The sequence below is a fragment of the Melanotaenia boesemani genome, chromosome 3 (genome assembly GCF_017639745.1).
Source record: "Melanotaenia boesemani isolate fMelBoe1 chromosome 3, fMelBoe1.pri, whole genome shotgun sequence".
NCBI lineage: Eukaryota > Metazoa > Chordata > Actinopteri > Atheriniformes > Melanotaeniidae > Melanotaenia > Melanotaenia boesemani.
Genome location: NC_055684.1, coordinates 12,468,466 through 12,490,768, shown reverse-complemented (window position 1 = coordinate 12,490,768; position 22,303 = coordinate 12,468,466). Strand labels below are relative to the sequence as shown.

Here is a 22,303-nt window from a genome sequence, read left to right as displayed (position 1 = left end):
TGAAGCAAAATCTCTGAAGAATGTTTCCAACACCTTGTTGAATCTATGACACCAAGAATTAAAGCACTTTCGGAGTAAAAAGTGGACCTAACCTGGTACTAGTGTGGAAGTAAAACTTGATTTATAAAACACCTTTTGAGATATAGAATTACAAAGTGCTGTACATACATGTTAAAAACAACAACACAAGACAAATTAAGTAAAAGCTGTTGCAAATAAATGCGATTTGAGTTTCCCGTTAAAAAGCTCCACTAAGTCAGTAGTTCACAGATCTAAGCGGAGAGCGTTCCATTGTCCTGGGGCAACTGTGAAGCAGCTGTGTCACCCTTGGTTTTTAGACTCATACGAGGCACGACCAGCAAGCAAGCAAGAATGCAAAAATTAATTAAATATATATATATATATATTGCACACCTGAAAAACTTTTTCTCGTATCAGCAACACCAGAAGGTTTTTGAAATGTAAGACTAGATCGGTGCTACGACTAAGAATCGTCATGGAGATAGCCAACACAAACATCTACCCCCTCCACCTCATCCAAGGCCAAAAGACAGCGACATGAGGATTCACCTGGAGCTATTTCACCACCAGGGAACGACTCAACTGACATTCTTATCTCTACAGATAAGAAACCTAGTAGTTTTGATGTGTGTTTGAACCTGGTGGAAATTCTCCACAAAGAGTTCCAGGCGTTATGTGAATCACTGGAATTCAGCCAGAAGCAGGTGGAAACTCTGGCTGCAGAGAACGCTGGTCTCAGACAGTCGGTAAAATCCCTCATCGAGGGGTTGACCCGACTCTCTGTACAGGCATAACAGTTGGTTGTCTGGTATTAGGTTGGATTGAAGGGTGGCTGCGTCTATCTACTGTATCTTAGTCTCCTCTTCCTTTTTTCTACTTTCCTTTTTCCTTATCTTCTTTTTTTCTGTCCCTTCAAATCAGGTCCAGCAAGATTACAGAAATTCCATAAATCCAAATAAATAAGATAAAACAATATATTTAAATAAATATAGAAATAGAAAATGAGACTTTCAAGAGGAGCCTTATACCCATTAAGGTCCCCTTGGCAAAGCAAATTTGTTTGGCACAACACAGCAGCCAGACCATCATTCTGTTTGCTACAATACTGGACAGGACAAGTTAAAAAAAATAATAATAAAATGTGAGAAGGAATGACAACATTACAGAAGTTTCACAATTCAAACCTTTTTATGGAATGTGTGTGTGAAGAACCTGTAAGAATCCCTGTGGCTGCTTGTTTTTTGTTGTGTTTACCATACCAGCCTACTTGGACCAATACAAGGTGCACCCCTCTTTCACCCATCTATCCATCCCTTCCTGAGGAACTTAAGTAAATCTAGAACACTTATTGTCCACAGCATGTAAGCAGCATCACTGCTTCAAGTAAATGTCAGCTGTTCTTCACAATTTCAACACAGAGTACATGACATTCAGCAGAACCTGGCCATTGCTACTTAACACGTGGTTGATAAAATGACATGTGAGGAGCCCAGCTCTGCAGCAGCAGTCAGATACTCCCACCACCTGTCTCCCTGTAACAGCAGCATCAGCAAAGAAGTTTAGATCTGAAATATACCGGTCTGTAAAAGCGGGATACTAAATCCTTGCAGACATTTTGTTTTCAGCCAATAAAGAGATTTTGAGTGTGATTAATGAGTCACAAGGTTTACTGCACACATCAAAAGTCAGAGCTGCAAATAGCAAACATTAAAACAAAAGAAACTAGAAACACTCAGGCAAAGCAAACCTCCACCGAGCCATTGTTTTATTTATTTATTGCCAATAACTGTGTGCGATAGTTTTAGAGTTAGAAGCTCTAATGGCAAAATTATGCCGATCTCCCAATGGGCAGGCGCAAACCCATGTTCCAACCCAGACCACGAACAGTTTGCAGGTAAACCAAACCGCGCATCATAACAGCATCCATTGATAGCCTGTGTCAAGGCAAAAAAAAAAGATATGAGGTGAAACTAGTGGCAGTAGGATGGAAGAAATGCCCTCATGTCTATCCACCGTCACATTGTGATGGAGCGGCTAACATGAAACCTCGAGAACTTGACAAAAACCACCAACAGATGCTTGTTATTGTTACTGCTACCAACCATTTCATGGTTTTTAGTCATCTACACAAAAACAAGTTTTAAACAGTAATATAATAATTTTTTTACTCTCCACTCATAAAATTATCTGAACAATACAACATAATCCCAGGTGTACCCTCAGCATTGACATGCTTGATAGCCGCTAGCCAGATATCTTTCTGGGCTTTTGTGTCTTTTCAGTAGTTAGAAGAACGACCTCTTGTTGTTTGTGGAACAACAATGTTCATGGAAGCCAATCACAACACAACTTTTTGACATTTTTAAAGGAAATTCTATGAAAATTAAAGAAAAATCAGTGAGTATCAACGCTGAAAATCCAGTGGTGCGACGTTCAGGAACGTTATGTTTTTACTGGCTAAAGACCCGGAAAGTTGACTGATGTTTGTGCCTGCCCTGCACCTGAAAAGAATCTTTTAAAAAAGTCTTGGATCCAGGAAGTGAACCAGATCACCCCCAAAATCTTTGTTTCTTATTCAATCTCAGAGATTTCCTGAAAATTTCATCAAAAGCCTTCTATAACTTTCTGTAACTTTTTGAGTTATGTTGCTACAGAAAGACATACCAACACCGCTGAAAACATAAACTCCATCTTGGCGGACGTAATGATCTTTCCACCAACTGGTCAATAAACTCTTTTACACATTTATGATTACTCTTAAGTTTTATCAAATACATTAAATACTATAGATGATGGGAACACTGTCCTTTGTCAATGTTCAAATATCCCAGTTTCAACATCTGAAATGTTGTTTATGTCCAAATGGGAATAAAATATGTGTGTATGAGATTTGTTTTTTAGAATTAGACATAGAACATATTTAAACCAAATCCTTCAATATGCCATATATGATTTGATAATTATAGTATTTTATTTGACCCAAAAACTAAAAAAATGTAGCCGGTGGCTGATATTCAGGGTTGAGAACAGAGAGAAAAAGTACAAACACAAAAGAGAACAAAGAAAAACACACAATAATGACTGACAGGTGATCTCTGGAAATGCAGTGCAGAAACACTTCATCAATAAATGCATTTAGAGTGACCGAAACAATCTAATAAGGCTGATCAGGTTAATACTTTCTAAACACACACACGCACACCCAGAGGCATTGATGTTCAGGACCGTGTTGCATTTCGTTCATCACGTGCAAGGATGGGTCACATGAGTTAGGTGGGGGGGAATAAAGACAGAGAGAAAGAGACGCAGTATGAAAATAGGACAAGACCGCATCATACTGTTGTCAGTTTATCTCCTGTTGCCATAGAGACCCCCCTGCCCATTTCAGACATGAGATTTGTGACGTTAACAGCTTCATCAACCTGCTCAGGGACTCTCAGGTACAACACCAAAACAAAGAGTCAGAGTTTTCTCACACAATTATTTTTCCAGAACAGTTTCTCTGAACATCCACCGTCCAAAGACATGCATGTCAGGTTAACTGGTTACTCTAAACTCTCCCAAGGAGTGAGTGTGAGCTTGAATGACCCTGCAGTGGACTGGTGACCTGTCCAGGGTGTACCCTGCCTCTCACCTGTTAAAATGGTGGGTCGACTCCAGCTTCCCTGCGACCCTTAATGAATGAAGTAGTTCAGATGAATGCATGAATGAATGAATGAATGAATGAATGAATTTATCTGAACATGTCATGTGATCTGTAGTTGTGATAAACATGCCTGCAGTGGATGGGTGAATCTTAAAATATCAATTTTCTACATGTCTAATCAAACTGCCAGTTAAGAGTTATTTATTTTAAACTTAACCTGAGGACACCATGATGACTGATAATGTACACTTAGGTATGTCACTACAGCTGTACTACTGAGTAATAACTCATTATTAAAAGAGAAATATTTCCTCTCTAACTAACAGGAAATACCATTACCACTGTTTCTCCACTTGACTTATGGAGGAAAATTAGACTCTGGAGGCCTGCTGCACAGTCACAGTCACAGATACGCTGTAATTACATTTAAGTGTTCAAAGTCACACCTTGGTAAAATCATAGTCAAGTCTAAACCAAGGAAAATAGTATATTTAGTCTAAATAGCATATTTGTAAGCATACATTTAGATAACATTTAAGATTTTACAATATAGCTCAATTTTATGATTTTATATACCATAATTTCTTTATTTTGTGAATCAATTTTAAATGTGCAGGGTTAAAAAAAAAAAAGACTGCTGAAAATTATTATAACTCTCAGGTCAACTCAGTATCACAAATGTCTTTCTTTAGCTGAATTGACCAACATTTCATTAATTTCCAAGGGTTTAATTATATCATTAAATTGTTTGTGGAACAGTTTGTGTATATAAAATTTAAAACTACAATATCTTTAATTAAATCACTCTGGTTTGGATCAGGGGGCATCCCTTATTAATGCTGTTTATTACAATTTCTATAAATATATTTTATGGTTTAGTTCCAACTTTAATGTGGGATGATGAGTCCACATCCTTTCAGCAGGTTGCACACACTAGAATAAGCAAGTGATAAGAACGTCATAACCAAAAGACTGTCGATAATCAACAAAAGTGTCATGAAATCCAAAGAATGTGTGAATAAAAGTAACGGATGAAACAGGTCAAACCAACAACGCCAAACTGAGGTCAGACAGACGAGGATCTGGAAAAACCTGGAGTATTTAAACTGAGGAAGAACATTTCAAACAAGGAGCAGGTGTGGCAATTAGGATTGAACACCTGGTATCACACATGATTAAATAAGATTAACTCAAAAAAGTAAGCAAATAAAACATAAGAAACAGAAACCTAATAAGAACTAAACTATATTAAAACAAAACTCTGACGCTTTGGTGCTTTCTAGAAACTAAAAGGCCTTTGAAAATTTTGTGCTGAGATTAATTTTTCAGGTCAGGAAGCCAGAACAGTTAAGGGAGACCAGGAAGTGCATATTAATTAAAGACTTTTGCAATTTCCTGTCATGCTCCCCCTAACGACGTCTAATTCGGCATCCATCACGCATCCTACCTGTACGTGAGCTCTCTTAGTCTACAGTCTTATCTTGGCTCCTGTCTTGCTCTGTTCTAGTATCTCTTTCTTTTTCTCTCTAATAATAATGTCTTCTTGCATTTCCTTGCTGAATCAGCCATGGTGCACATTCAAAATGACCAGTTTGTTTATATCCATTTGCTAGCATGTGAAGTGGTGCATGAAGTGAAACTTGGCTGCAACGTCACGCAGTATCCCAGATAAAAATAATTGTATAGTGCGGTTTCTCAGCCTCAGAACGATAATGAGCAGCAACAGCTACAGAAATGTGCATGAAAGATATCACTGTGCCATCAAACAAATCTGGAACGCAGAGTTTTAAGGTTGGAAAGTTACGTAATGCATCTTTAAATGAAACATCCAACAGATCTTTCCAAAAATTTACATATGTCATGCCACATGCCTCAAACCTACTGCCCCAACAGCTCCCAACGTGTCTATTTTTACAGCAGTTCTTTTCCACAGAAAAGTCGGCAGGGGCTGGTGTTGCCAGATCTGTGACAGAAACAAGCATCCAGACCTATGAAAACAAGCCTTAAGTTGTTTAACTGAGAGGACACTGCTCATTATAAGCAGATGTTGCAACTCTGGACTTGGACTTCATATTAGGATTAAGGAATACACATCTATATGAACCAAATGTCCAGTTAAGGTATTCATTCATTCATTCTCTGTACCGCTTGGTCCATTATGGGTCGCGGGTAAGCTGGAGTCTATCCCACCATTTAGCAGGTGAGAGGCAGGATACACCCTTACACCCTGGACAGGTCACCAGTCCATCACAGGGCCAACACAGAGAGACAAACAACCATTCACACACACATTCACTTCCTAGGGAGAATTTAGTGACCAATTAGCCTAACACGCATGTCTTTGGACGGCGGGAAGAAGCCAGAGAACCCGGAGAGAACCCAAACATGCACGTGGAGAACATGCAAACTCCACACAAAAGGGCCACAGTCCCCCAGGTTCGAACTCCCCCCGGCTGAGGCTCAAACCAGCAACCTTCTTGCTGTGAGGCTGCGGTGCTAACCACCACACTGTGCAACCCTAATTTACCTTAATTAAGGGATTAAGATAATCAGATAAAAAAAAAAAAAAAAAAAAAAAAAAGGACAGGACAGGACCCAAATGCAGGACCAGACAGGGGGTAGGCAGATGAAGGCGTCAGGCGGTTTATTAATCCACAACAAAATAGCATAATAGCTTACACGAACAAACCAAGAGAATAAACAGAGAAACAAGGCCAGACTGAGGGAAAACCTGACATAAATAAAAGAAAGACAAAGAAATGGTGATGATAGATTTACAACACTGTGAATTTAAAGTAATTACGGATGCTCAAAAAGTGCAAGAAAAGGGAAACAGACATGCAAATTTGAATTGGACTTCCTGTTCTGTTCAAACTGCAACCAAAAGCAATAGGAGATAAATTTATGCAAGAGAAAGAGCATGTAAAAACAAAATGCGAAATCTTACAGTTGTCAAAAAAAACGCTCATCTTCCTCATTTTTAGCCTTTCATGGCAAAATCCACACTGACAAACACGTCAATGGTTATGTATACAAAACAGCTGCCATCCAAACACATTCATGAGCTTGCACACAGCACAAGGCAAGGCAGTTTATTTGTATAGCACATTTCATGTACAGGACAATTCAAAGTGCTTTACATAAAACAAAGATATTACAGATATTTAGAATAGTAAAAGGCATCAACACATAATCAACACATAATCACAATAAAATAATAAATTACATTAAAATGATTAAAAGCAAGATAAGTTAAAAAAAGTTACCGTGCAGATTTCATGCATAGGCGCATGAGAAAAGAAATGTTTTTAACCTGGATTTAAAAATGTCTACATTTGGGGAAAGTTTAATCTCCACTGGCAGTTTGTTCCATTTGTTTGCAGCATAACAGCTAAATGCTGCTTCTCCATGTTTAGTCTGGACTCTGGTCTGGACTAGTTGACCAGAGTCTTTGGATCTAAGAGCTCTGCTAGGTTTATATTCTCTGAACATATCACAGATGTATTCTGGGCCTAAACCATTCTGGGATTTGTAAACAAGCAGAATGGTTTTAAAATCTATTCTGTGACTGACTGGAAGCCAGTGTAAATACAAGGAACAATACAAAATATAGCATCATAAATTAATGTCAGGTTTATTTAATAACAAATGACTTCAGCTCATTAACATCGAGTTGAAGATTATTTTAAAGCTTGCTTTATTAAAAGTCAGATGTCTTTTTGTGCATCAGTCAGGTTATTCAAGGTGTTAAAATTTAAAATACCCTTGACCTAAACATCAAATCTGCACATAACACACTGAACTAAGAGCTATGGACTTTAAATTTTGACTCCTCTTGTTTTCTGATGATCTACATTGTGAAGGCCCTGGTTTAGAGTTGAAATAACCAAAAAACACAAACATATTTGCAACTTCTCTTTAATGGAAAAATCAGCTGTACGTAAATGAAAAAAATAAGGACTAATCAACTCTAAGCTTTAAATAAACCTGCTTCACACCACAGGGGTTTCTCTTAATCTCCCTTAAACAAACAAAATGCTCCAAATTGAGATGTTTGGGCAAATTAAGTCCAAATGAAAATGAAGTTAATCTCAGTTTAACATGCAAGACGCTGCTGCTGTTGTTGTTTGTTTGCGTGTTTTTTGTGAAGCCTGTCAAACCCAAAACTGCTCAGTTGGTGCATCCCAGTGCTTTACTGAACACCAGAGACAACAGAAACCCAGTAATGAACAAGGGAAATCTTTGCCAAATATAACAGCTTCCAGTTTGGTTTTTTTTTTTTTTATAACCTGAGAAGATGGATGCCGAAGCAGAAAACCTTTCCGACCGTCTCTGTTGAGAAACCAGCTCCCTTTTCCGTGACCTGTATTTCCATTGCTTGATCACTCGCTCTTCCAACAAACAAGAGAAGCTGAATTGCTGCAAATCATCAGGAGAAAACTTGCTTCAGGGATGAGGAGGAGAAGGAGCAGGCGTCTGTTTAAAACCAGAGCCAGATTCAGCCCCGTGTTCCCTGATGCATGCAGTTAGCATGCTCTGAGAGCCAGGCATGGCTTTAAAATGGAACACAGCCCCCTCCTCGCTCTGTGCCGACTTTGGTGCAACAACGATCCATCTAAAGAACAAACAAAGGAACATCCTCATCCAGGTTATAATGCACTGAAACTCAGCTGCCTCCATCACTTAGAGCTACACGAAACTTCTGCAGCGTCTTTTGATGACACAGTTTTCTAACAGCAAGTATCCGGCTGACCTGCTCTGCTGCTGTGACACTAACATACAGAACAGAAGACTATTGTGTGTTATTTTCAAGGTCTCACTCAATTCCCCCCCCTAATGAATCACATCGTCACTCTGAAAATGTTGTTACTACATTTTCACAGATTTCCTGCAAACGGTGAAGACCTACATGGAGGTAATGTTTATTATTTAAACATCTATGTGCAATGTGGTAAAGACTGCAAACAGCACCTCTCAACTTCTAACGTCCTTTCAATCAGATATTCCACATTAATGTTTTCCTCAGTAAATATAGAATATTTTATTTGTTTTATTTCTTTTTACAGCCTGCACAAGTTTATCTGTTTGCATGCTGTGCCTAATGCTGGGCTCACACCAAACGATTTTCACGGTCGCAGACTAAAAACGGAAGTCTTTAGGAAATCTTTAGGAAGTTTTACTGGAGTCACAGCACGCTCCTGTCATCTCGGGCGTTAGGTGTGAGCTGGTAATCTGCGCTGTTTAACATCAATCTTTCTCCAGTCTTGGATCTGCGACAATTTCTAAAATGTTGGATATTATCGCAAGTCGCAGTGACGAAACACGATCAACCAATAGATGAGCTCTGACGAAGGCAGAAACAGGAATCCCGACATTCAGACCACCGGCAAAAAAGGACAGGGGAAGAAAAACCCAAAAAAACAAAGACGAACAAGAAGCGGTGATAAAACGTCGTTGGTGGACCGTCCAGAAAGAGGAGCGGGTGGTTATTAGAAGTAAATGTCTGCTGTAGATCATTTATGTGTTACAGTATAATGATCTAACAAATAAGAGAATAAAAACTCATTCATCCTTCCAGATTCTGATGAGTCGGTGTAACACCTGGTGGAGATGCAAAGCCAGACTTAATAATGATGATGTGTAATTCCCTCCTGGAGGGAAACTCTCCCCTTGCTTGCTTTACTGTGTGCAGATCAGCCCTATTCCATATCAACTGTCCAACATGTCACAAAAAATGCTAAAAGAATCTAGTTGCAGTCTTGTAAATAGTGACCCTATAGATTCAGTCTTTGTCAAATCTCAGTCTGAGACTAGGCTGAGACTTAAGACTCTAAACATTGGTCTTTAGATGTGAGCTGGTAGTCTTTCAGAGTTTTGTGCAAATCTTTTAAAAGTCTTCTGGTGTAAGGCCAGCCTAAAACTGCATAGATTCCCTCCGAAAATCCTGAGACGTATGCTGACAGTAGTGTAGCCATGTGCAAGAGTGTGGTTGTTCTTCCTTGTGTCAGTCATAAGATGGACTGGGAGGGTAGATCACGGGGGATCTATGTGATAAGCCAAGAACAAGAGGAAAGCAAATTGACCCAAATGCAGGATTGGAGATGAAGGCAAGTAATGAACTCTTGTTTTAGTAATTAGACTTAAGCAAAATACAACTGATAATCAACTGGAAGAATATTGAAACACTAAGAACAGAAAATGACCTGAATATGATCCAACAAGATGAAAACCAAGAGTCTATAGACATATGGAGCCAATTACAATAAAAAAAAAAAAGAAGGCATTTAACAAAAGAAACTGTGATGAGCAGGAAGTGAACAGAGGTGAATACAGAAAGGGATGAACCTACTAAATAAAACAGGAAACAAGTCCAGCAACTCAGGAATAAAACAGAAATCCAACAAAAAACCAGACCAAAACTCATAAACCACAGCATCCTTCTAACCAAAGCAATCCTCTATCGAAGCCACAAGATACAGCTGATGGACGGACGTACAGACAGACAGATGGATGGATGGAAGGGTGGACGGACGGACGGATGGACTGATAAACAGGTGGGTGGCTGGATGGATGGATGGATGAGTGGATAGATGGGTGGATGGATGGGTGGATGGGTGGATGGGTGGATGGATGGGAGGGTGGATAGATGGAGGAACGGGTGGGCGGGTGGCTGGATGGATGGATGGATGGATGGATGGATGGATGGATGGATGGATGGATGAACGGGTGGGCGGGTGGCTGGATGGATGGATGGGTGGGTGGATGGATGATGGATAGATGGGTGGATGGATGGATGAACGGGTGGCTGGATGGATGGATGGATAGATGGGTGGATGGATGGATGGGTGGATGGACGGATGAATGGGAGGGTGGATAGATGGAGGAACGGGTGGGCGGGTGGCTGGATGGATGGATGGATGGATGGATGGATGGATGGGTAGATGGATAGATGGATGGATGGATGGATGGATGAATGGATGAACGGGTGGCTGGATGGATGGATGGATGGACGGATGAATGGGAGGGTGGATAGATGGAGGAACGGGTGGGCGGGTGGCTGGATGGATGGATGGATAGATGGGTAGATGGATAGATGGATGGATGGATGGATGGATGGATGGATGGATGAATGGATGGATGGATGGATGGATGGATGTGAATAGTGTGGTAACACACAGGTTATTAATAGGTTACGGTGAGAAGAATCTTCGTGTGCGAAAACCTCCTGATGCTATTTTGTTGTTTTTTTTTCTTCGAGTTTAGCAGCTTTATCTGCCTGGCTTTTAGCTTTCAAAACTTTAAACAAAACACAATGAGCTCCTCAACTTTGAATCCTCCCTGTTCTGTTGCAGGAAGAAGGAAAGTTGGGTAAGAGGAAGCACATAAAACCATCACACAGCATTCATGATAAGGTTCAAGGATAGTGGGAGTCATCGAATGCAGATACTCGTACTCCAGTGCCAGCTAAGGATGTCTTCATTGTAAATTTTCTTCATACAACTATTGTCAAAGAAATAATCACATCATTTCCATTATCATGATTTTTATGCTTTAATTAATTTCACAACATTTTACATAGAAATATGTAAAATGACATGAAAGCTCCTTAAAGGTCTTTAAGTTTAATTTATTTCTACCTTTTGATGCCAAAATAATATAGCAACAAAGTAAAGTAAAAAGTCTCATTCGAAGAAAACCTCCTCTGCGCTGTAAACAGTAAATAAATTCTACATATTAACTCTGGAAAAATTATCGCAGCCGGCAAACTTATCGCGCTCATTTTTTCTTACCGTGTAATTTACTGACTTATTGCTTATCGCGACAGGCCTACTCAGAAGGATTCTTTCTGCAAACTCCATCATGAAAATGTTTTTGAACATTTGTTGTGAACTTGAGTAGAGAATTTAGAAACACAGGAAAAACATCTAGCTATCTTTGACTTCCAGTTGTCCTTTAGCAGAATAGCTGCTGTTTGACACATGAATAAAACAGGGAAAATAGTTTCTTCTACAGACAACTGCACACTGACAAAAACAAAACAAACAAAACCAAAGAAAAAACAAGTCATTGTCATCAAGCTGACTCAATCATGTTTACACAGCAAAACTATCTGTCAAAAGAAATTGGAGATTTGTTCAGCTTCTTTGCATCCGCATAGCGTAACTTGAAGTAAATGCTGGTTCACTGCTTGGACTGTAAGTATAATCCAAGCTGTGCATCACTGCAAATGACACGCTGACATTTAATTTAGGAATAACACTAAGAAAACCTTTATTAGTCCCTCAGTGGGGAAATTGCATTGTTGCAACAGTATAAGTACAGTAAGCAGTAGCACACATGAGATATCAAGCAAGAACACAAGCTTTACTTTGAAGTACAAAGCTGGTGTTTATCCTGCAGGTGGTTAAACTTGGGTGATGCATTTCTTCCTTCCTCTGCAACTTTATATGTCAAGCTTTACAGGCTGGTGAGCCATCATCCACAATGACACCTTGGTCATTTTTTTTCTATAACCAAAGAAATAAGAAAAGGATGACTTAATCCATTTGTTTTGAGGGAATACCTCTAACTGTGTTACTCTAACATGCTTCTTCTGCAACTAACAGAGTGAAAACAAAGCAACACAAGCAGTAACATACAGAGGATGTTTAACTTTGTTCCCCATTATGTTTCAGGGATTCACTTTTGTGGAAAGTGACATTAACTAACCATGTCTTTTAATACCGCTAAAGATGCTTTTACTGAGTGGAGTCGCTTTAAATATTCTTGAAGTTCAGATGTCAGATAACATGTTAACGTTAATAAAACCTACAAGGAATATTACTGGATCAATTTTGAGCCATAATACGACTCAGAAATTACCACATGATCTTGTTCAGCGGTGTCTCCGTGCAGAACATGAAGTTGTCAGCTTAACACAAGTGTTTCTGTCTTCACCTTTTTGGGAGAGTTTAGGAAACGCTGTTTTCTGTCTGATGTTCTGGTGGTTGAAGCCACATATTGTCTGACATGTATTCTGCTGGTTGGAGTGTGTGCACATGCGTGCACGCATCAGGGTGCAACACCGCTGTTTTAAATAAGAGAGAAATGACGCGCTGTGGTGTAAATAAGACAAAAAACATTAAATTACTTAGTATTTAAAAATACATGACAAAACTTGGGCAGATTTGCTCAAGAGACGTGCCTCTTATCGACGGCTAATTCAGCATCCATCTTGCGTCCTACCTGTACTCTCAGCTCTCTCCACACAGCAAAACTCAGTCATACGTTGCTTTGTTCCTTTCTCTTCCTCTATTCCTCCAATAATGTCTTCTTACGTTTCTTTGCTGAGTCAGACACGGTGCACGTTCAAAACAGCGAGTGACGCAGTGCGTAAAACTAAACATAGCTGCTCTGCCATGTGGCATCCTGGAAACAGAAGTTGTGACGTGCGGTTCCTCAACCTCAGTACGCAGCTTGGCAACTACAGTTCTAGGAGTGTTCATAATAAATGCCATCAAATGAGTCAGAATCGCAGATTTCTATGGTTGGAAAGTTATATTGTGCATCTTTAATATGAAGATTAAGTATGAACCTGTTCATGCGGGAATATAACCTTCAGGCTTCAGTGTTTTGAACACAGGTTACAACTTGTAGTTAGTAAGTGAAGCAGTTCTTATCTCAACTTTGCATCTTTGCCTTAGAATATGGAGCAGTTCATCTCATGTGGTAACCCTCCATCCCATGTAAAACAAAATAGATTTCTTCGTGAATGCTGAACAAAAGCTTGAATGTAAAAGACTAAGTTGCAATATTTGTCAGAAAAATTGCAATTATATTTTTCCCAACATTGTTCAGGCCTCGCGGGCAGCTGGAGCCAGGAGACCGGTCACCTTCAATCTCTGCCTCAGCCACAGCGTCAGACTTTGTGGTTGTGTTGGCTGCTTGGCATCCCTGCAATTGGTCTTATCTATACCAGTTTTATAAATTTGCATTTATTGAGGCAGCCCGATGGGTTCAGCCCAGATCTCATCATGCAAACAATAAGAAGCATTGTGGTCTGTAAATTTCTCTCATTTGCTCTTCTTATGACAACTTAAAAAGGCTCAATCCCAGAATAATATGCTGTACCAAAACATTTAACCAACTCCTCTTTGAAGTTCAGATATCCTGTAAATGCAGACAATGCAACAAAAAAAAAAACTCAGGTTATCAGAGTTTTATTTACAGCTGAACAGAATCCACAACATCACCATATGAATAACACTGGTATCTGCACACAACTATCTTCTCACCCTAACAGAAAAGACAGCCATCCACCTCCATAACCTGAGAAGCTTTCACTCATGTCAGCTCAGGCATGCCCTCTTCCTTCACCGACAGAAACAGCAAACCTAAAATAAACTAATTATCTCCTGAAGAGGATCAAATCACCACACCAAGAGAAAACTAAATTGCTGATTGCTGTTTTCATCCATGTTGGAACTTTTGGGACTTTTTAAACATAAAAAGGGTCAATTTTCCTTTAAAAAAAAAAAAAAACCATGAACCAACTCTTTTAAAGGTCAGGCTGAGTGAGAGGGAGCTGACAGGTAGATTACAGCCTGAGAAGAACTGTCCCGGTGTTTCACGAGATGATCAAAAACAAGGAAACAACAAACTGAACCTGTGCAAATGACACTCTGCATGCAAGTAATTACGACTATCCTCAGAGAACGACCTTGTTTTATTTTAATTCCAGGTACTAAAAGCTGAAATGTTCATATAAACATCTTGAACACTGACTTGTTCATGAATGGGTGATGCTACTTTTTCTTTTATTTTTTTGCTCGTTTTAAAATTAAAAGTTATTAGTCATTTACTACAGCTTTTTCTTCAAAGTAATTATTAACACTTTTGTGACATGGTTTAGATATAATGCTCCACAAAATTAATCATTACAATGACTTTAGTCAAACTAGAAAGCTTTACTACAGGTTGGTTTTACACTTAGAGTTTTCAGAGGATGATACGAGACGGCATCAAAAGCTTTCATCATCCGTTAGAAAATCCTGATACATCAAGAAGAGCTACGTGTTCACTGACGTCAGAAGTTAATAATGAATAGCATCCTTTGACAGAAACCCTTTGTCATTGCACTGAACTCCATGTGTCAACCAAGTCACTGCAAGTGCTGAACATGTAATTCTTAGTTACACCAACTAACTAAATGTCATGTTGAGTACACTTTTACAGTTCTTCATTACATAGCCAGACAGGTTTGCTGTTGAGGTAAATCATGAAAAGCAAACTGAAAAGTTTCAGTACACCTTCAGTAGGTGTGTCTGAACTTTTGACTTGTACTGTATGCATTGGGGAGGGTTTCATTCGATTGCATAATTCACAACACATCTATTGTTCCTACATACTCTGTGCTGCAAGTACTTCATTAAACTGAAAGAGACTTTTTGTTTCCAGACGTGGAGCTTTGGGAAGTTATTTTAAGAGTAAGTTAGTGTCCCACCTGCAGAAGATGGTCAGAGGACTCAGTTTGGAGGATGAAGGATGCATTCTGATTCACTGGGCACCCACTGTACAATCAATGATGCAAAGAAACACAATGACAAACACAAGTAAATACAGTATTTGCCCCAGGTTCATAAACTTGGGGGGGGGGGGTGATGACAGCGACCTGACACAAACACTTGATGGCCGTCCGAGCTGAAATAGAGACACTGTTTCCTAAATAATGATTGGTCCGTTTAATACATGTAACTTATATACAGGCTTAATAAACAGGATGTTAATATCATCAACCTTAAAATCAGCTCTGCTGAATCATGTATTCATGAATGCTGTAGCACTTAAGGCCCATTTATGCTCAAAGCAGAAGACGGATTTGCAGACAGATGGACAGTTTCGTCCATCTTCACTTCGGTTACACACGTAATTTTGTCCGTTTTCAGAGAACTTAGCTGTCCATCGCTTGACGCAGAAGACGGAGCAATACCATGGGTAATAGAGGGGGCAGTGCTGAGCCAAACAGTTGATATGCAATCAGAGGAAGAAACAAACCAGAGAAGAAAAAGAGAATCAGGAAGGGGACAAAAGAGCAGAAGAAAAATGTAGACAATGACAACAACTACAGAAATTGTGGGAGCTGTTGAACAAAAACTGTATGCGAGTGTTTAGGGTGTGTTCGACAGTTGGAAATTACTTTGTAAACAGTATCTGAAACTCGAATCGGCTCGCGGTACTTAACTCTGAACTCAGCACTGCCCACTAGTGGAAGAACTGACTCAAGAACAATAGCAACTCAAAAGACACATGGAAGTTCGAAGTTCGAAGACGGTGACATATGACAACATTTGACCCGTGACCCTTACATGTGTAAGGGAGCATCAATGGGACTTCAGCTGTGAGGCTGCAACTAATTTCAAAACCTCATCGTGGACCAATTCTCCATAAATGACTGAAATGTGGTGATAAAAAACAAAAAAACATCTAAAAAAGTTACATTATTTTAGATGTCCTGATGAAACCGTTTCGTTCAGTGGAGTCACTCTAAATATTATTAAAGTTTAGGTCTCAGATAACATGTTGATGTTAATAAAACCTACAAAGAAGACTGGATCCATTTTAAGCCGTAATACGACTCAGAAATTTCTACAATGACGGTAGATTCAACTTGTTTAGCTGTGCGCGTTCGGCGCAGGTGAAATACTCCAGCTGCTCCTCACTGGACCGCAAGTGTTTCCACCTTCACTTCATGGGAGAGTTTATAAAATGCATTTTTTTTTTTTTGTCTGTTTTTTTCAGGTGGCCAGTGTATTTTCCAGTATGTTCACCTGTATGCTCGCCTGTGTGTGCACACACATCTATGCATTTAGTATCAGGCCAGAACTACACTGTGGACAGAGAGAACATTTATGACATGCTATCTGTAACTCAGATAAACAGCATCAGGCTGCTTAGTTTTTAATAAAAGGACACAATATAAACCTGCTCTAGAGGAAAGGGAACCTGAAATTTTCTCTATTGTGACTGTGTGCTGCATGGAAAACATTTAAAAATAAATTAAGATGGGTCTCGGTATAATGGTAGGGGAAACACTGAAAAACTGCTGAATGTAAAAGGGACACGGCTTAAAATTTTCAAAATTTTACTCAAATCGCTACACAACCTTTTAGGTTTGAATCCATCTAAATCCTCCACACAGAGTGCTCTGCCTCCCATCTACTGCAGGTATGATACTAACTACATATAAAAGAACAAATATTTATTCTATCTGATTGAAATCAGTCTGATCAGAGATTCCAGCTGACATGTTTACATTGATGCTTGTTACAGTGATCCAATCAGTTGTGAGTTGACATGATGGAAACATTTCATAAGATCGTAATACTTTTGACATGTGCAGTGTGGACTAATTCAGAAGAACAACTATGAAGAAATTTCATCAAACCTGATCAAACACCTGCGTGAGTAACTCGTCGTCTGTGGATATGCTCAAAAATCCTTTCAGTTTTCAATTAAACATACCTTCCACAGTCCAGTTCTGTTGTCGTCATTTTTCAAGTCTTTCCTGAAACTTTTAACATCACATAAGCATGAGGAGTTCAAATCAGCACTGAACCTTGAGCTTTCTGCAGCAGCATACACTCAAACACTTGAGCTTGTATTTTTCTGCAACAGGTGTCTCTCTGAAGACAATCGCTGTTTGTTTTATCAGCTAGCAACATTATATCAGTTATGCACAAAAATGGCTTTGAATTGTTGCTGTTTAAAAACATAAACTAATAGTCACAACTCAGCTAACTCGTTAAAAAAAATCACCAATAACCATATGCAGGGTCAAGTTGTGCTTTAAAGAAAATGTGAAAATGTTAAATGCAAACCCTAGCTCTTAACCAGCTTTCAGATGAGTCTATAGCGTCAGTGTTTCTTTCTTAAAACAGCAATCCTGCATCTGTGTGAGATAATCCAGTAGATCATCCTCAAGTTTTCTTTAATTTATGTAATAAAGTTAAACTTAATAATCTATAACAGACTTAGACAAGCACTGCTGCCTCAGCTGTATAAAGAACAGAGAAGTCAAAGCACAACAGCAGCACATGTCAAACAGTACAGATGTCTCAATGAATGGACAAAAGTGCACGTCCACATTCCCCCTCCAAAGCCAGAAGACATGCACCTATATCCCAGGTAAGCTGTGGGAGGGAAGACACACCTTTACAATGTGAAAATGTTAACACAACAGGACAAATTATGTGCAAAAGCTGTGTTCAGCAACTGGGCAACCATACTGCCCCGTGTTCAAACAGTGGGACACTAAGGAAGCCAACTGGGTAACCTTGACAACCAGAACCAGCATCTTTTCGGCATGTCACTGAACAAAAGCACTGTAACCCATCTATAAATTCAATTTTTTAATCCAAATACAAAGGATTTAACAACATAAAACATACAGCTAACAGACCTGATGGTAGCAAGCATGAAAATGATGAAAAACCTCTTTGAATTTAAGATCTCACATTTGTTTCTTATATTCATATTGATTAAAAATTCCAGATAGTGTAAATACTAACATATAGGTTATCTTTTGGCACCCCTTATTTATTGCCCTGGGTGTTACACCTGGCCAGGTAAAAGTGGCATGCAGAAATGGATAACACTAAATGATACACTGCACTTGTGTTGAATCATTATATCCCAGGATACACACCTGGCTCCTATAGCTACCAATGTGTCAATAGGCTAAGAGGCTAACAACCTAGCTTTTATGAAACCTCTTTGAGGTTTTGGCTGTAATGAATGCTAGCAGACGCAGGGGCTAACGCACAGCTAGCTTCATGTTTCAAGCCACAGGATTGCCACAAGTTGGGGGAGCTCGCTGGGATGAAAAACGAAGTTCCCGGCGAGCAAAAAGGCAACTCGGGACAAAAGACACAAAAGACACACACAACACACACCAAGAGAGAAAAAAGGAGACACTGTGTCCTATTTCATGTTAGCAGCCGTAGCTGCAGCGCTAGCTTTCTCCGCTAGCTCTGTAATGTCACTGCATCGCTGTTGTAAATACATTATAACAGCCCTCTCCTTACACGTGTGGACAGCCTCTAAAACTCCTTCTCGGGGACATCTCTCCACAGAAAAACCCTCCCCGGCGGACAGCTCACCTGCTCCGGACTCTGGTCACACGCTCTCACCGGCAAGACATCACCCCGGTAAGCCCGAAAAACCCTGGCGCTTTTTATTTCCAAGGACACAAAATCGCCATGACAGTTTAGAAAAATGCATAAAAAATTAGCAGGCAGGGAGGGAGGGGAGAGAGGAGAGAGAGAGAGAGAGAGAGATGGGGAGGTGGAGGGAGGGGAGGGGGGATGAGCGGAGGAGGAGGAGAAGGAGGGAGGAGGGGGAGGGAGAAAAGAGGAGTGGAACTCCGCGCAATATCTATTTAATCCACATAAAGCTACCAGCACCGGAGTTCATTCAGTCAGGATGCCGGAATCCCGCACTGTTTGTCACCCCAGTCCAGTCTAGACATCACACGCGCATGCACGCGCATCCGCGTTCACAAACCAGCCGCATCCAAAAGTTAAAGGACGTTTCTTACCTAAAATGGCCTCTGCAGCAGCCAAAACACAAGCAGCTTTTTATTTGGTGGAAGTTTTGCAGCGGCGGCGGCAGTGTGACTGCTACAGCCAGCCTAACCTTACCATTTAGGTCCAGTAGCAGCTCAGCATTTCACATTTTTCCATTGGCTGCAGCCTTGCGCAGCTGGCTCCATGCATATTTCCATTGGCCCTGCAGCTGTCAAGCAAGCAGAACGAGCGAGGCTCTACTGGGTTTGTCTGAGAGCTATCGCGGCAGCCCCAGGCAAGACCATTGTGTATTGTGTGTGTTTTTCAGCCTTCCTGGTGATTCGCATTGATGTGAGCTTTCCTCACACTGCCCGCTGTGTGTTGCCGTCCTTACCGCACACTTGCAGGGAGATCCTTCTCGCACCGGAGGAAGCTTCCCACCGCACCGACCGGCTGGCTCCGGCTGCTGTCATTGAAGGGAGGAAAAAAACAAGAGGGGAGCGTTCAGCTTTCAACCCCCCCTCCAATGCAACAAAACCAAGGCTTTACATTTCTCCTCTGCTGCCTGCATCCACCAATCATGTCGCTTTTACCCCTCCATCATTACCGGGTTTGAAGGGCGGAAGAAAAGAAATAAGGCATTCCACGTCTTTTGCAGATCAGGTTCGGGTTCCCGGATGTTCAGCTTGTTTGCTGGACTTTAACTGCTGTTTGTGGGCTTTGGTGTTCTTCTGGTGTGAATGCACCATGCCATGTGGGCTACAAGTGTGTACTTGTGGGAAGACTTACTGCTTTTTTTCCTAATTTCAACTAAAGTGTGTTGGCACTTAGCTTCAACCACCTGTCACTGTCTTCTGATACTTTAAATCTAATTTAGTGCTTTTTTAAATCACACTCCTCTTCAAAAAAAGACATGCATAAAGCATCAGCCTTCTCTGTAGTAGTTGGGAAACTTAAAACAATGACAAACTTTCAAGGCTGTTGTGGTCAAGTTAACCCGGAGGCATTCACTTGGACATTTATGATTCAAATGTCACCATTTCTTTTTGAAACTTGCTTTTAAATTACATCATTGGCCAAGAAATACCGTTCTAAGTGATGAGCACCAATAAATCTAAAGTACATTATAGGAAAATCTAACTGGAATTAAAGTTATGACGTGTGGTTTCTCATCCCTGGGACGCAGGACACCAACAGCTTAAGGAGTGGATAATAAAAGTCAGTGTTGCATCAAAATGAGTCAGAATCATAGACTTTAAGGTCGGAAATTTATGTGGTGTCACTTAAAGGCAGGTTTAACCTCGTCAACTCTATCTTTATGGTAAATACTTTATTATAACTGTTTTATTGGAACTGTTATTTCTACTGCATTGTTTATGGTTTGTGTTGTTTTATGTTTATGATTTTGGTTTTATCATTGCGTGTTTCTTTTATACCTGGGACTACAGATGGAAATTAGCATTCTTCTAAATAATTCTGCTTCATTAAAACTGCTTTGGAAACTTTATGTATTTCATCCAATGCATGATGTTATACACACAACATGAATGCACTTTTTTATTTTCATGTAAATACAGATATTTTTAAAGAGGCTGTATGAAAATACAACATGGTAATTGTGAAATGGGCATTTTAAAGTGAGGATCTGCTAGACGTGAAAGAAATACTTGCTGATTCCTTCTAGAAAGGGGTCTGATCCTTAAAACAATTCACTATTATATTCAAACACAGTCCTACTAAACTAACCACCAAGTTTTTATTGAGTGCACTGAGTTATTATTTGCAGGAAGATGGAAAAGAAAAAACTAGAGAAAAGAGGATACTACACACCATCACTGGACCCTGATTTCATCTGAAAGGCACAGCAGAGGGAGCATCATGGTTAGGTTTGCTCTGCCATCTTAGTTCCATGATGCTGTGTAGTAATCGAATCAACAATGATTTGATTTGTTTCAGGAGTGTCTCACTGTATGGACCTAAAAGCAGACAGGGACTGTAAAGGTTAAAAATGATTTATTATCTTTGAAGGCAAGATGTGTTTTCAGGTGGATTCATTCAGGAAAGTGTGAAAACATCAGGCTGATATTTTTGAAGGCTGATGTCTGAGTTTTCCTGTGATAGCAGGGAACCACGTAGGAAATATGAACCAAGGGAAAACCACTGATTATAAGTCTGAAACATACAGGACTGGAATAAGACGATTGAATCTCGGCCTCATGTTACCACTTTGGTGGAGACAACAATCTGATGAGGAGCGATGATCAGACCAGGGCTGATTTACTGCGAGGTTGATGAGTAAATGAGGAACAGCTGTGCCAGCTGAAACCTGCACCACACATACACCAGCACAGAGACGTGCTTGGATCCATGATCAATGACAGAATGTGGGGACGATATCCGTGATCTGAAGCTCAGAAAATGTACAATATGAAACATGACAATCAGCAACCGAATAAGAGGGAAAAAATATACATATATTTTTCCGAATGGCTGAGCCATAAGCCGAACCCCGACCCAGTTGTGGGTTTATTTAAACAGAGCTGTAGAAGCTCCTTTTCATTATTGAGCAGGTCTGATAAGCAGCTATTCAGAAAATATCTGATGAATGTTGTTACTGTTAAAGGTAAAGCCAAGATTTTTTTTATTTTTTTGTCATTAAAGAACAGATAAAAAGTAATTAACCCAAAGCCACACATTTATACCCACATAATGCAATGACACTCGGTTTCAGCAGAAATTAAATGACCTTGTTAGTTTTCTTCTCATTTTACATAAATCTTTAAAAGCAGAGGCAATCTGACACTATCCTTCACATAATTTTAGTATTAGCATAACTTTAATTAATATGAATTAATCTTAGATCATTTAATTTTTTTTATAGTACCCATTCACAACAAATTCAACTCAAGGCACTTTTACAAGCACAGTTCCATTCATTTGAATTCATTGTTGTTCAGTTACAATCCAATTTGAACACATCCTTTATATGATCCACATTAGTCCAACTATAATAACTTTGTTAAAAAATTATTACCTAACTAAGGAAACCAACAGATTGCTTCGAACCTTCCTCCATCCTGAGCTGCACGAGGTG

General features: G+C 39.8%; 1 protein-coding gene across 2 annotated transcripts in view; it reads right to left on the bottom strand.

Annotated features, from left to right (window-relative positions):
• Positions 1-20,638, bottom strand: part of chd6 (chromodomain helicase DNA binding protein 6) — a 115,616-nt gene extending 94,978 nt beyond the window's left edge. Inside the window, exons 1-2 of one of the 2 annotated variants that reach the window (XM_041979688.1) lie at positions 20,048-20,638; positions 19,604-20,009 (exon numbers count right to left, since the gene is read on the bottom strand). The gene's annotated coding sequence lies outside the window, so the exon portion shown is untranslated. Of the gene's footprint in view, positions 1-18,804; positions 18,937-19,603; positions 20,010-20,047 lie in introns of those variants that run through there. The other variant, XM_041979687.1, reaches the window with a different exon arrangement.
• Between the last annotated feature and the right edge of the window lie 1,665 nt (positions 20,639-22,303).